General features: G+C 46.6%; 1 protein-coding gene across 2 annotated transcripts in view; it reads left to right on the top strand.

The window, feature by feature from the left end:
* The window catches only part of LOC126100475 (uncharacterized), a 368,319-nt gene that overhangs the window by 333,568 nt on the left and 21,754 nt on the right, over positions 1-12,997 (top strand). The window lies entirely within an intron of this gene.

Below are 12,997 nucleotides of genomic sequence, written 5' to 3'. Positions count from 1 at the left end.
GCGGCGGGCTGCCCCAGCCCGTAGTTGAAACGCGAAGCAGACTCGTTACATAAAGATACAATTACAAGGACACTGAACCGTTAAATTTCTACTGGTTCACCAAAGGTTACTAATCTCCATCGATACACAAAATGTAAAGTGGAAGTAGGTGTCAGGCAATGACTGCTCCAGTTACACACAATTTTCAGTAATACTCTTTATTCAAATTTGGTGCAAGACTTAACGATATTTTAGAAAAAGGACCAACAATCATTTAACAAATGAGTCACCATTTACGATAGGAAAGGACCTTTTAAATTATTAATTATAAAAAAGTAAAAGGCAAGTACAGGCAAGCAACTTAACGTATACAACGCGAAGCTGTATCATATTTGGAGAAAAAAAATTAAATTAAAAACTGAAAAAACAAAATAAACGAAAATTTTACCACTATGTGGCTCTGTAAGCGGGAGAATAAGCAAAATAAAAGACTTTTCGCCCTTCTTCGACAACATCCGTTCAAATTCGGTATCATTCTGAGCAGTAGTTCGCTTTTTACAGAGTTCCAAAACTAGAATGTAGTAGCTGAAATTGCACTGTTGTGGTATTTGAACTGGTTCTGTCAGTGACTGCCAGTTTTTTTCGTGGTACATCGCTTTTTACAGAGTTCCAAAACTAGAATGTAGTAGCTGAAATTGCACTGTTGTGGTATTTGAACTGGTTCTGTCAGTGACTGCCAGTTTTTTTCGTGGTACATGTCCAAATCTGAGTCTGTTCGTAGCAAATACAGACATGTGGCAAGGTTTCAATTAGTTGACTTTTAGTGCCCTGCAGTGAAGGACTTACTTTGTGTAGCCCCTCTGCTGTCAGTACGACCTCGTGTTCTATATCACACCACATTGCTCCATCTCCGCTATTCATAACTGTATTATTTATGTTATGCCAGATATTCTTCCAATTTACGCTTGGATACTTGCGTTCAATTGGCTTCCGTGTGGATTCCGTTGTGAGCACAGCGTATAGTTACAGATCGGAATTCGTTACTTGCACATAACGTAATTCTAAGTAGAAATCGAGCACATGGTGCAGTTCTGAATGTATAATGGCGAGATTTATTGGAATTGCTTTGTCTAGTGGTTCAAGACTGGTAAACAGTTTGCTCTTCAGTGTCGTTAGATTGTTGTGTGATATTTTTGTGATTCTGCTGATGAATAAAGCGTTGATTTTCTGTTAGATATCTTTCAACTCTACTCCTCCGCATGGACACTTAAGTTCTGTAGTCGTGAAGGCGACCTTGAAATACCAACCAGGGAAAGCTCGGAATATTTGTGCCATACAGTATGAGGGCTAGTATAGTGCAAGGGGGCTTAATTAAATTTTTAAGATTATGCAAATAGTTTTTAATTTTTTAGTAGCTGACAGTCCGGTTACGCTGTCTCGTAAACGGTTGGCCCTGACTAGTTTTAGTACGCAATCTGACTGCTTAGAATAACAACAAAGAATGTAAGAAAATTGCCGTTAACACAATTAATTAATTAAGTCCCCAGCAACTATCAAACGTACGAAACCAAAGCACAAGTGTAACTGTTCTGTGTGTGGAAGTGTGATTCAACGTACACATCTGGCACGGTTCTTCTTCAATAAGACAAGAAATTTCAAGTACTATTTATATTGAAGTAACTAAAAGAAATAGAAATACTATAACTGTGGAAGAAAACCAGGATTACACTCTAATACAAGAACACAAGCCAGATGCTTTGTTGACTGAACCTGTAATGACACATTATTTAAGACATTGAAATAATAAAAAGAAAGGAATTTTTTTTACCTCATATATATTGACGAAAAGCACTCTGATCATTACAATATCTCCATTTCGAACAACATCTGCGGTCTAGCCCATCAAAACTGCATAAAACATGGAACAAGCACTCTCCACCACGACTTCTCGACAAGCACTCTCCACTACATCTCTCGACAAGCACTCCTACCACCGCTTCTCGACAAGAACTAACAGTCGAGGCGGCTGAATAATACTCTTTGGCGCAATCTCTGGCGCTGTGGTTCAGTGAAGCCACCTTTCAATAGGTTACCCTCCAGGTGGACCTTTCTCACGCGTTTTGCGCTTGCGCGAGCCCCCCAACCAGACGGCGAACACTCCAACACTGCTTTATATTCGTACTCATCCGTCTGCAAAGGGAGAGTTTTCTTTGGGTACACAATGACACCATGAAATGATTGTATGGCCAGGAGGCCCCATCTGGGGCGTTCGGCTGCCTATTGCAAGTCTTACTTGAGTCGACGCCACATTGGGCGATTTGCGTGCCAGTGATGAGGATGAAATGATGGCGACAACACAACACCCCGTCCACGAGCGGAGAAAATCTCCAACACGGCCGGGAATCGAACCCGGGCGCACTTGCATAGGAGGCAAGCACGTTTCCACCCAGCTAAGCATGCGGACTATAATGACACCAATTAACACGGTACGCCATCGGATGAATGAGGAAAGGGGGGGGGGGGTGTTATCCACATCAACCTTCCTTCTCTATGGGGGTTCCTACTGGTGGGCACCGTGAAGACTGTAACGTTAATTGTGAGACCCTGTTACTGCAGGTACCACGTTAAATTACCTGAAAGAGAGCCATGCATCAAGCGTTCAGCTAGTTCGAGACTAAAATCCTATCCACCGACCTGACAGAAAATGCTAAGAAGTTTTGGTGTCATCCAGACACTCAGTGAGCGTAACAGCATTGAAACGGACGATGACAGAGAGAAGGCTGAAATATTAAATTCCATTTTCAAATTCGTCCCCTCAAACTTCGCACGAATGCCAAAATGACAGATGTCGAAATAACATACTGGTAGATGGAAAATCAACTAAAGTCCTTCAAAAGAGGGAAGGATATTTATGATTTTTCATAGCGTGCCAATATACCTATTCTTTCCCTTTAATGGATGCCATACCTAACAACTCCATAAAAGAAGTCCTGTCCAAAATTTCTAGTACCTGCAATGTTACAAAAAAATGGCTCTGAGCACTATGGGACTTAATTGCTGAGGTCATGAGTCCCCTAGAACTCAGAACTACTTAAACCCAACCAACCTAAGGACATCACACACATCCATGCCCGAGGCAGGATTGGAACCTGCGACCGTAGCGGTCGCACGGTTCCAGACTGTAGCGCCTAGAACCGCTCGGCCACTCCGGACGGCGCAAGGTTACACCCTGTTTGTATTATTCCTTAAACTACTGTTCATCAGTGACACTAATTTACTTGCCCTCCACGAGTCAACTGGCGGAACAGTAGTGCAGCCTATATTGTTACTTTGTGCAAGTACAGGGTGACAATTATTAAAACATATGAAAGAAAACGAAAATAAGTTACAAACAACGGCGTGCAACACTTTATTCGGCAGGTAAACGTCACTACAGATATTCAGATTTAGGTTATGACATGTTCTATATGCCTGCCATCATTGGCGATGATGTGGCGCAGACGAATAACGAAATTCTGCATGACCCACTGAAGTGTTGGAACATCGATGCTGTCGATGATCTCCTGAGTGGCCGTTTTCAGCTTAGAAATGGTTTTGGGATTATTGCTGTACACCTTGTTTTTAATAGTGCCGCACATAAAGGAGTCGAATGTCTTCAGATCCGGAGAATATGGCGGCAAATCGAGGCCCATGCCCATGCGGTCCATCAAAGTGCTCCTCCAGGACATCAAACACTCTCCTACTTCGATCGAGTCGAACTCTGTCGTGCACGAACCACATCTTGCCAGGGTCGCTTTGGATAACGGGAATGAAATCATCTTTCAAAACCTTCACGTACCTTTCGGTAGTCACCGTGCCATCGAGGAATATCGCACCGATTATTCCGTGACCGGACACGACTGAGTCACCACCCGTTGAGGGTGAAGAGACTTCTAGATCGCGAAATGCTGTTTCTTAGTCCCCCAAATGCGCCAATTTTGCTTATTGAACGAACCCATCCAAAAGAGAGTGGGCTTCGTCCTAAACCAAACGATATTCACGTACCAGTTCTCTCATCTTGCCCCGCGGCCAACCGTGCAGTTTGAACATCGTAACGCAAGCGGTTCAGAAGTTACGACCATTTTGTTTCGTATAGTTCAATAATTGTCACCTTGTACGTTTCGACGCGCTTTTCATACGCGGCCACGTTTTAATTTCTAACCACTTACTGTACGACTCCTATTTCGTAGCCCTCTAGTACGCTCACACACCATTCATTGGATGAAACTGGTTTCATTGTCTTCTTCTATCTCGATTTCGGCACGTTCTGTACTGCGCGTGTTCCACAGTCAGTCCATCACTGATGACCTCCAAAACTTCCACCATGCATTCGCTTGTCTTCACTCAGCTGCACGGTGTGTGTTGTTATCATTCCGATAACAGCAGCAGTCTGTAAGCGTCACAATATTCTGTGGGCCACTCCACAGCTATTTTAATTAAGTTAACGACGTACAAAATTATTTTAATTATTTTTTTAAGTTCTACGAACTAAGTTACAAGGCAATGCGACGAGTTACTATATTGTATGCAGAATGTGAGCAAAAAAAATTTACAAAGAAATTAGAAAATGAGCAAACACTGTAAACAAAGATTTCTGCTGCAGTGTATAGAAATAGGTAACACATTACACCGACAGGATCTGAGCCATAGCGAAGGACTTCAATCCATAATCAAAAGAATATGTCACAGAGAAGCCTTTCGTTGTAGTGTTGATAATTTTTCCCGAGTACGATATCTTGTCGTCATGTGTGATCAATATTTGATTATCTGTTGCAGTTAGCCTCCATAAATTTCGTATTTTTAAACAGACTATCATATTGGTAAACCATTTGCAACACATTTCACATCAGTTACAAAGTCACTTGCATCATCTGTAAATGATTTTTTGAAAATAGTTTATTGTGTAGTCAGTAGGGCAAGCCGTGCCGAAAACTGTTCAGAGCAAGGCCTTTTCGTAAAAACAAGTCGCTTTTGTATACATTGGTTTGATAAAAGGCGAATTTTTTTCGTCTAGTAAATAAGCTTCCGAGGACAAATTTCAAAGGCCATTAGTTCACCTAGTATTTCGATGTAAGTGGGGAACGATATGTATCAAAGGGAACCATTTCGGGATTCCCCTATGTAGCCCGTTAACTGAATGGTTGGCGGGTGGTAACAGGTCTGTTAGTCTGGTGGTCCAGTTCTTAGACCACAACGTGTAAGCGAGCGAGACGGCACGGAGCTTCCAGCACAAGGCACTGTCCCTCCCTCACGAGAATACAGTGCCGCGTTTGCGCCTTCAAATATGTCGCAGTCGGTTCCTCTCCTCTCACTGTCCCGCTGAATTTCATCTCCGCCTCTAACGACCACTACACTGGACCAACGTTCTGCATAGCCGCAGCTCAAATTCGCGCCTGCCCATCCAGACTACGGTTTTACACGGTTTCTCTAAACCACTTGAGACAAATTCCGAAAGAGAAGGCGGCAAATATCCTCCTTAAAAAGTCTACATTCCGTCTCTGGCGATGAGTCGTTAAATAAAAGATCTCGCACTCTGTGGACGAAGAACGCGGGACTGGCGCAAACCACACTTGCTGCGAGCCGCAGTAGCAGCCACTGCCGAGCGCTGGAGGTGGACCAGCGTAGCAGGGAGAGGCATGTGGCGGGCTTGCGCGGTGCCAGTTCGCAGAGCCTCTGCTAAAGCCGTCGGCACACGGACCGTGCATCCGAACGTTGAGCGTTGAGCGTGCCCAGTTTCTGACGTCATAGCGTGGAATAGCGCGTTCGGGAGTCTTCCCGAACGTGCAGAGCAATATCTGGCATGAGCGTGCGGCTGAGCGTTGACCAATGAGATGGCATAACGCCACCTACGTCACATGCACGCCATCTCCCTTCAGCACAGAGTTGTGATGCGCCATATTGGCACTCATTTCAAGCTTATACGTAGATATGCCGTTTATGAGCATCAGGAAATTGAGAATTACTCGAAAACCCGTAGTTAACTGTGTGTTTCGTTGCAAAAAACATAACGAGAAACATCTTATTCGTGGCAAAGGCATTATTGTAACTTGCGCGTTATGAGAGTACGCCATTTGAATGCAACGACACAAGCAGGATCCAAGGTTGTCAGTGTAGCGTAGTGAGTAGCATTACCAACTTCTACCTAGCTGCAAGAAATAACTTCGGTTCGTGTTTCGCGCTGTCTAATTTTTTCCCCCCTTTCGTGTAATAGGTTCTGATGCATTATTATTATTAGTTTAATATAAGTTTATACTATAGTATTTGATGTTATGTAAATATAAGTGCACCTTCTTTTGAGGTGTGAGTTTGTTCGATTGGCTTAATCTACAGGACAGCTTGCGCTACTTGTATAACGATATTTTGCTCCTTTTTCTTTTACGTCTTGTAATTCACATGTTGTAAAAATTCTGCTCCTGGGTACGAACAGTGATAAAGTAAGAATGACCTTAGGGTTTTGCTAAAATGTGGGAATGCTGAAATAATGCTTATCTTATGTGGAGAACTATTGCAAATTTGTATCACACTGTTTGTAACAGAAATTTTATAAGTCTGTGTTCTTACTTATTAGACATGGTACTTTCCTTTTCGTCTTAAAACATTTACATGGATATTGAAGTTTTTATTTGTGTATATTATATATAGAACAACGCGACTGGCCTATGGGTAATGGAGGAAATGTGCGTTTTGATAGAGTTAATGCGGGAATTTTACGCGCACCCGTTTAAGTAAACAGTGTGATTTACGAACTAGAAACATACCGCAACTGCCGCTGGAGTGCGTTGTGATCGCGTATAGCACGTTGGGGCCCACGTACCGTATGCACAAGTCGCATCGTTCCTGAGCATTCAGCAGCACGTTGAACTTGGCACGCTCAACGTTAACGTTCGACAGCACGGTCCGTGTGCCGACGGCTTAAGGCAATAGAACGTTAAGAGAGTGCCGAGTATCTGACTATCTGGGCCGCGTTGCATAGAAATGGTTTGTAGGTCACTTGCCTGAAGCGAATGAGGAAGACAACTGAAAGTGAAAGTCTTTAGCTGGAAAACGGGTAAGTCGTTTTTTTTTTTTTTTAAATGGCTTTTTGATTGACGCCCATAGAACCAGAACCTCTTTCGATATACGTACTAATATTTACTAATTATTTCATCTTTTTTTCAAGGTTAAGCAATTTCTGAATGTGCATATTGTACTTTGTTACATTTCCTCACATAGACACACACATACACACCAACGACATGCACTGAAGGGCTGAAACTATACACATCAAAAAGAGTTTTGCATCACCTCGGTTCCGAGAGATCCGGTACCTCTACAGAGTCCGCAGCTTGTGGTCGTGCGGTAGCGTTCTCGCTTCCCGCGCCGGGGCTCGATTCCCGGCGGGGTCAGGGATTTTCTCTGCCTCGTGATGACTGGGTGTTGTGTGCTGTCCTTAGGTTAGTTAGGTTTAAGTAGTTCCAAGTTCTAGGGGACTGATGACCATAGATGTTAAGTCCCATTGTGCTCAGAGCCATTTGAACCATTTTTGAACCTGTACAGAAAATTGGGATAGAGATCAACACAATCATAATTTCCGCCTTTTTATTGCTTATGAAAACCACACATTACATGTTGTACCACCATACAGCGAGCCATCCAGATGTGGTGGTCCAGATTGCTGTACACACCGGTATCTCCAATATGCAATAGCACGTCCTCTTGCATTGGCGCATGGCTGTATTCTTCGTGACATAGGGGCCTACTATCCACATGTTCATCAAGGCACTGTTGGTCCAGATTGTCCCACTCCTCAACGGCGACTCGGCGTAGATCTCTCAGACTGGTTGGTGGGTCACGCCGTCCATAAGCAGCCATTTTCAATCTATCCCAGCCATGTTAGATAGGGTTCATGTCTGGAGTACATGCTGGCCGCTCTTGTCGAGCGATGGCGTTATGCTGAAGGAAGTCATTCACAAGATGTGCACGATGTGAGCACGGATTGTCGTCCATGAAGACGAATGCTTCGCCAATATGCTGCCGATATGGCATGCACTATCGGTCGGGTGATGGCAGTCACCTATCGTACAGCCCTTACGGCGTCTTCCATGACCACTAGCGGCGTACGTCGGCCCCACATAATGCCACCCCAAAACAGCAGGGAACCTCCACCTTGCTGCACTCGCTGGACAGTGTGTCTAGACGTTACGCCTGACCGGGTTGCCTCCAAACACGTCTCTGACGATTGTCTGGTTGAAGGCATATGCGACACTCATCGGCGAAGAGAACTTGATGCCAATCGGCATGTTGTTCGACCCATCTGTACCGCGCTGCATCGTGTCGTGGTTGCAAAGATGGACCTCGCCATGGACGTCGAGAGTCCATCATGCAGCCTATAGCGCACAGTTTGAGTCGTAACACGACGTCCTGTGGCTGCACGAAAAGCACTATTCAACATGGTGGCGTTGCTGTCAGGGCTCCTCCGAACCATAATCCGTAGGCAGCGGTCATCCACTGCAGTAGTAGCCCTCGGGCGGTCTGACCGAGTCATGTCATCGACAGTTCCTGTCTCTCTGTATGTCCTCCACGTCCGAACAACATCTCTTTGGTTCACTCCAAGACGCCTGGACACTTCCCTTGTTGAGAGCCCTTCCTGGCACAAAGTAACAACGCAGACGCGATCGAACCGCGCTATTGACCGTCTAGACACGGCTACAGACAACACGAGCCGTGTACCTCCTTCCTGGTTGAATGACTGGAACTGATCGGCTGTCGGTACCTCTGCGTCTAATAGGCGCTGCTCATCCACGGTTGTTTACATCTTTGGGCGGGTTTAGTGACATCTCTGAACAGTCAAAGGGACTGTGTCTGTGATATACAGTATCCACAGTCAACGTCTATCTTCAGGAGTTCTAGGAACTGAGGTGTATGTTACCGACCGCCTGCGTAATAGCGTGTTAGTCTTCCTCTGGATAGCAGTACCACAGCCATTGTGTATGGCCTGTATTCGACAAGACGTCGGTCGGTTTCGGGAGGTATGTGGCACCAGGTGCCTAAGCACGGGTCAGACAGCTTCCGCAAATTATGGACCGGCAGTTCGTGGGTGGCGAAGTGCTGATGTCCGATAGCAACCCAGATGCGTTCCACCGTACTTAGGTCGAACGAATTTGGTGGGCAAGACATCGAGGCAAGTTAACCAGCGTGCTCCTCAAACCACAGCAACCTTCGTGAAGAGAGCCGGAGTCAGGAAGAATGCTTAGTGGTTTTCGTATTTCTTTATTACGGCTCTCCGCCGTGATTCATTAGAAGCAGCGGCAGTGTAGTTGAGGCGGCCGGTCGCCTTCCCGCACGTAACGCCACAGGCGCCCCCGGACTCGCCGTCTGCGGTGCCTGTGGGCGGGGCGGCTGCGACCCACTGGAGGGGCGCCGTCTCCTGACTCACGGCAGGCTACCGTGGTGGGGGGACCAGTGTTGCGATACTAACACCATACGATTTCAGTACACAAGTGGCTAGGTATTTGTGTGATTGCGGGCTGCACTTACTTGGACCTCTGCTATGCCTTGCGGCGCGTGTACTAAACACTGCTGCGGTTGCTGGTGAGGAAAAGCTTCCACCCTTTTCCGATTAGGCTCGCCTTGCAACGCGCGACGGCTGTGTTGTGTTATGTAAGGCATAACATCTGCGCGCCTACTGTAATCTACTTCTACTTTGCGCTCTTCTGACCGAATACGGTCGGTTCGCTACAACTGATTCTGGCCTTGTGACACGGACAGCTCCCGTGCTGGAAGATGTAACTGCCGTCGGAGCAGAAATTGAGCGTGTCGGAAGGCAAATGGTCCACAGCTGTGTCGGTGCCTTCGGTTACTACCACAGGTGCTACGCGAGCCCAGGTGAATGTCCCGCACAGCATAATAGTGCCTCGTGGCGTGGAGCACGTTTCGAGCAGCAGTTGGCCTCTGTCACGGCACATCCAGACACGACCGTCTACCTGATGTCAGAAGTAACGTGATTCGTCCGGCCTGGCGACGTTTTCCCCTCGACTCGCGGTCCGATGTCAATGCCACAGCAATTTTAATTGACGATGTCGGCGATCGTATGAACACGTAGGGGTCGTCTGACAAGGAGCTCCACATTGAACACTGTGCGTTGAATGGTGCGCTCCGAAACACTTACACCTGCATCGGCATTATCGTATCTGCCACAGACAGCTACCTGTCCTGCTCTAACGACTGGGGACGCCTCCGTCCTCCGTGTCGCGTGGAGGCGCAGCGCCTCTTTGCCTTCTCGTGGTTTCACCATCCTTCAACCACTTTCCACAGGTGCTCGAGGCAGCATCGCGCCAACAGCCGACGAGCTTCGCCGTTTCCGAGATGATCGTTGCCAGGCGCCGAACCTTAACATCCCCAGATGGCACTAAATCTCGGGGTGGGCAGTGTTTCTAATGTTCTGGTCGTCGGTGTATCGAAATCTCAGAGCCAGTCACAGCTCGTATCCTCGACCTCCGAAACAGAGAGCAGTGCGGAATGAGAATCCACTGGCTGTCGTTCCGCCACCTCACTCGGTCACCAGAATGAAGTGCGTCCTGAGAATGCGAAGCAGTGCTGCACGAACCAGGAGCGTCACCTATGAGGCTGTTAGAGCGGACCGTGGTGTTGCCCATAGGAAGGTTGCAACACCGGGAGGATGGACCGAAATACTGCAGGACCTGCACAGGATCGATCATCTGTGCACGGACTGCCAGTTGGCCCTACCACTGCTGTTTCGGTATGCTAATGCCAATAAATCGCTGGAATCCGTGTCGCCTGCAAAATTTCTACCCCTTTCTAATCGCACAGTTTGAGACCGGATTAGTAAAAAATAGGAAAAGTTAAGATGGCGGTTTTAATGCTTCAGGCGTTCTACATTCTTTCCCTCCAGGAACAGAACGTTCATACAACCACCCCAAACGGTCAGAAAAGTCCTTCTTTCGAACGTTGTTCAACTCGCTTGTCACATTCACGCCCTTTTCGGTCTTGGCGAAGAATCAGAAATCCATTATGCATGTGTTCTCTCCAGTAGGTTCGTATCCGTAACACCAGATCCTAAAGCCAGTCATGATTTTACCACGAAAGAATTGTCCGCGTTTTTCTGATTTCAAACAAATAGCGACAGTCATCCACAAATAGCTATTTTCGTACAGGAGTCAAGGCATGCGGGGTAAAATTTGCATTCTCTTTTCTTCAAAACACTCTCGAGAATGCTTGAACACTCTATTCAGTGGTTCGATTTGTGACGCAACAACGTTCCCTGCTCACAGCTGACAGGTCGTACGCTCGTCTGTCGTTTAGTTGTAAGTTTCCGCCGTTGTCACTGGGCTGACGTTGCTTATACACTATGTGATGAAAAGTATCCGGACACCCCCGAAAACATACGTATTTCATATTAGGTGCATTGTGCTGCCACCTACTGCCAGGTACTCCATACCAGCGACCTCAGTAGTCATTAGACATCGTGAGAGAGCAGAATGGGGCGCTCCGCACAACTCGTGGACTTGGAACGTGGACAGGTGACGGTGTCACTTGGATCACACGTCTGTACGCGAGATTTCCACACTCCTAAACATCCCTAGGTCCACTGTATCCGATGTGTTTATGAAGTGGAAACGTGAAGGGACACGTACAGCACAAGAGCGTAGAAGCCGACCTCGTCTGTTAGAGACAGCCGACAATTGAAGAGAGTCGTAATGTGTAATAGGGACACATCTATCCAGACCATCACACAGGAATTCCAAACTGTGTCAGGATCCACTGCAAGTACTATGACCGTTAGGCGGGAGGTGAGAAAACTTGGATTTCATGGTCGAGCGGCTGCTCATAAGCCACACATAACGCCGGTAAATGCCAAACGACGCCTCGCTTGGTGTAAGGAGCGTAAACATTGGACGAGTGAACAGTGGAAAAACGTTGTGAGGATTGACGAATCACGGTGCACAATGTGGCGATCCGATGGCATGGTGTGGGTATGGCGAATGCCCGATGAACGTCATCTGCCACTGTGTGTTAGTGCCAACAGTAAAATTCGGAGGCGGTGGTGTTTTGGTGTGGTCGTGTTTCTCGTGAAGGGGGCTTGCACCCATTGTTGTTTTGCGTGGCACAATCACAGCACAGGCCTACATTGATATTTTAAGCACCTTCTTGCTTTCCACTGTTGAAGAGATATTCGGGGATGGAGATTGCATCTCTCAACACGATCGAGCACCTGTTCATAATGCACGGCCTGTGGCGGGGTGGTTACACGACAATAACATCCCTGTAATGGACTGGCCTGCACAGAGTCCTGACCGGAATCCTGTAGAACACCTCTGGGATGTTTTGGAACGCCGACTTCTTGCCAGGCCTAACCGACCGACATCGATACTGTTCTTAGTGCAGCACTCCGTGAAGAATGGGCTGCCATTCCCCAACAAACCTTCCAGCACCTTATTAAATGTATGCCTGCGAGAGTGGAAGTAGTCAAAATGGTTCAAATGGCTCTGAGCACTATGAGACTTAACATCTATGGTCATCAGTCCCCTAGAACTTAGAACTACTTAAACCTAACTAACCTAAGGACATCACACAACACCCAGTCATCACGAGGCAGAGAAAATCCCTGACCCCGCCGGGAGTGGAAGTAGTCATGAAGGCTAAGAGTGAATTCCAGCATTACCGATGGAAGACGCGACGAACTTGTAAGTCATTTTCAGCTAGGTGTCCGGATACTTTTGATCGCATACTGTATATCACGCATAAATCAGTCTCCGAGCTATCTGAAGTGAGGGTACAGATGTCGACGTACGTGGAACCACATAAAAGTTATTATAAGAAAAGCAGATGCCAGGCTGAGATTTGTTGGAAGAATGTCAAGCAAATTCAATTCATCCACGAGACAAGTGACTTACAAAACACCTGTTCATCCGGTTCTTGGGCACTGCTCATCAATCTGGGACCTTTATCGCGTTGGATTGACAGAAGATCCAACAAAGAG

This window comes from Schistocerca cancellata, chromosome 9, assembly GCF_023864275.1.
Source record: "Schistocerca cancellata isolate TAMUIC-IGC-003103 chromosome 9, iqSchCanc2.1, whole genome shotgun sequence".
Taxonomy (NCBI): Eukaryota; Metazoa; Arthropoda; class Insecta; order Orthoptera; family Acrididae; genus Schistocerca; species Schistocerca cancellata.
This window is presented reverse-complemented; position numbering and strand designations above follow the sequence as displayed.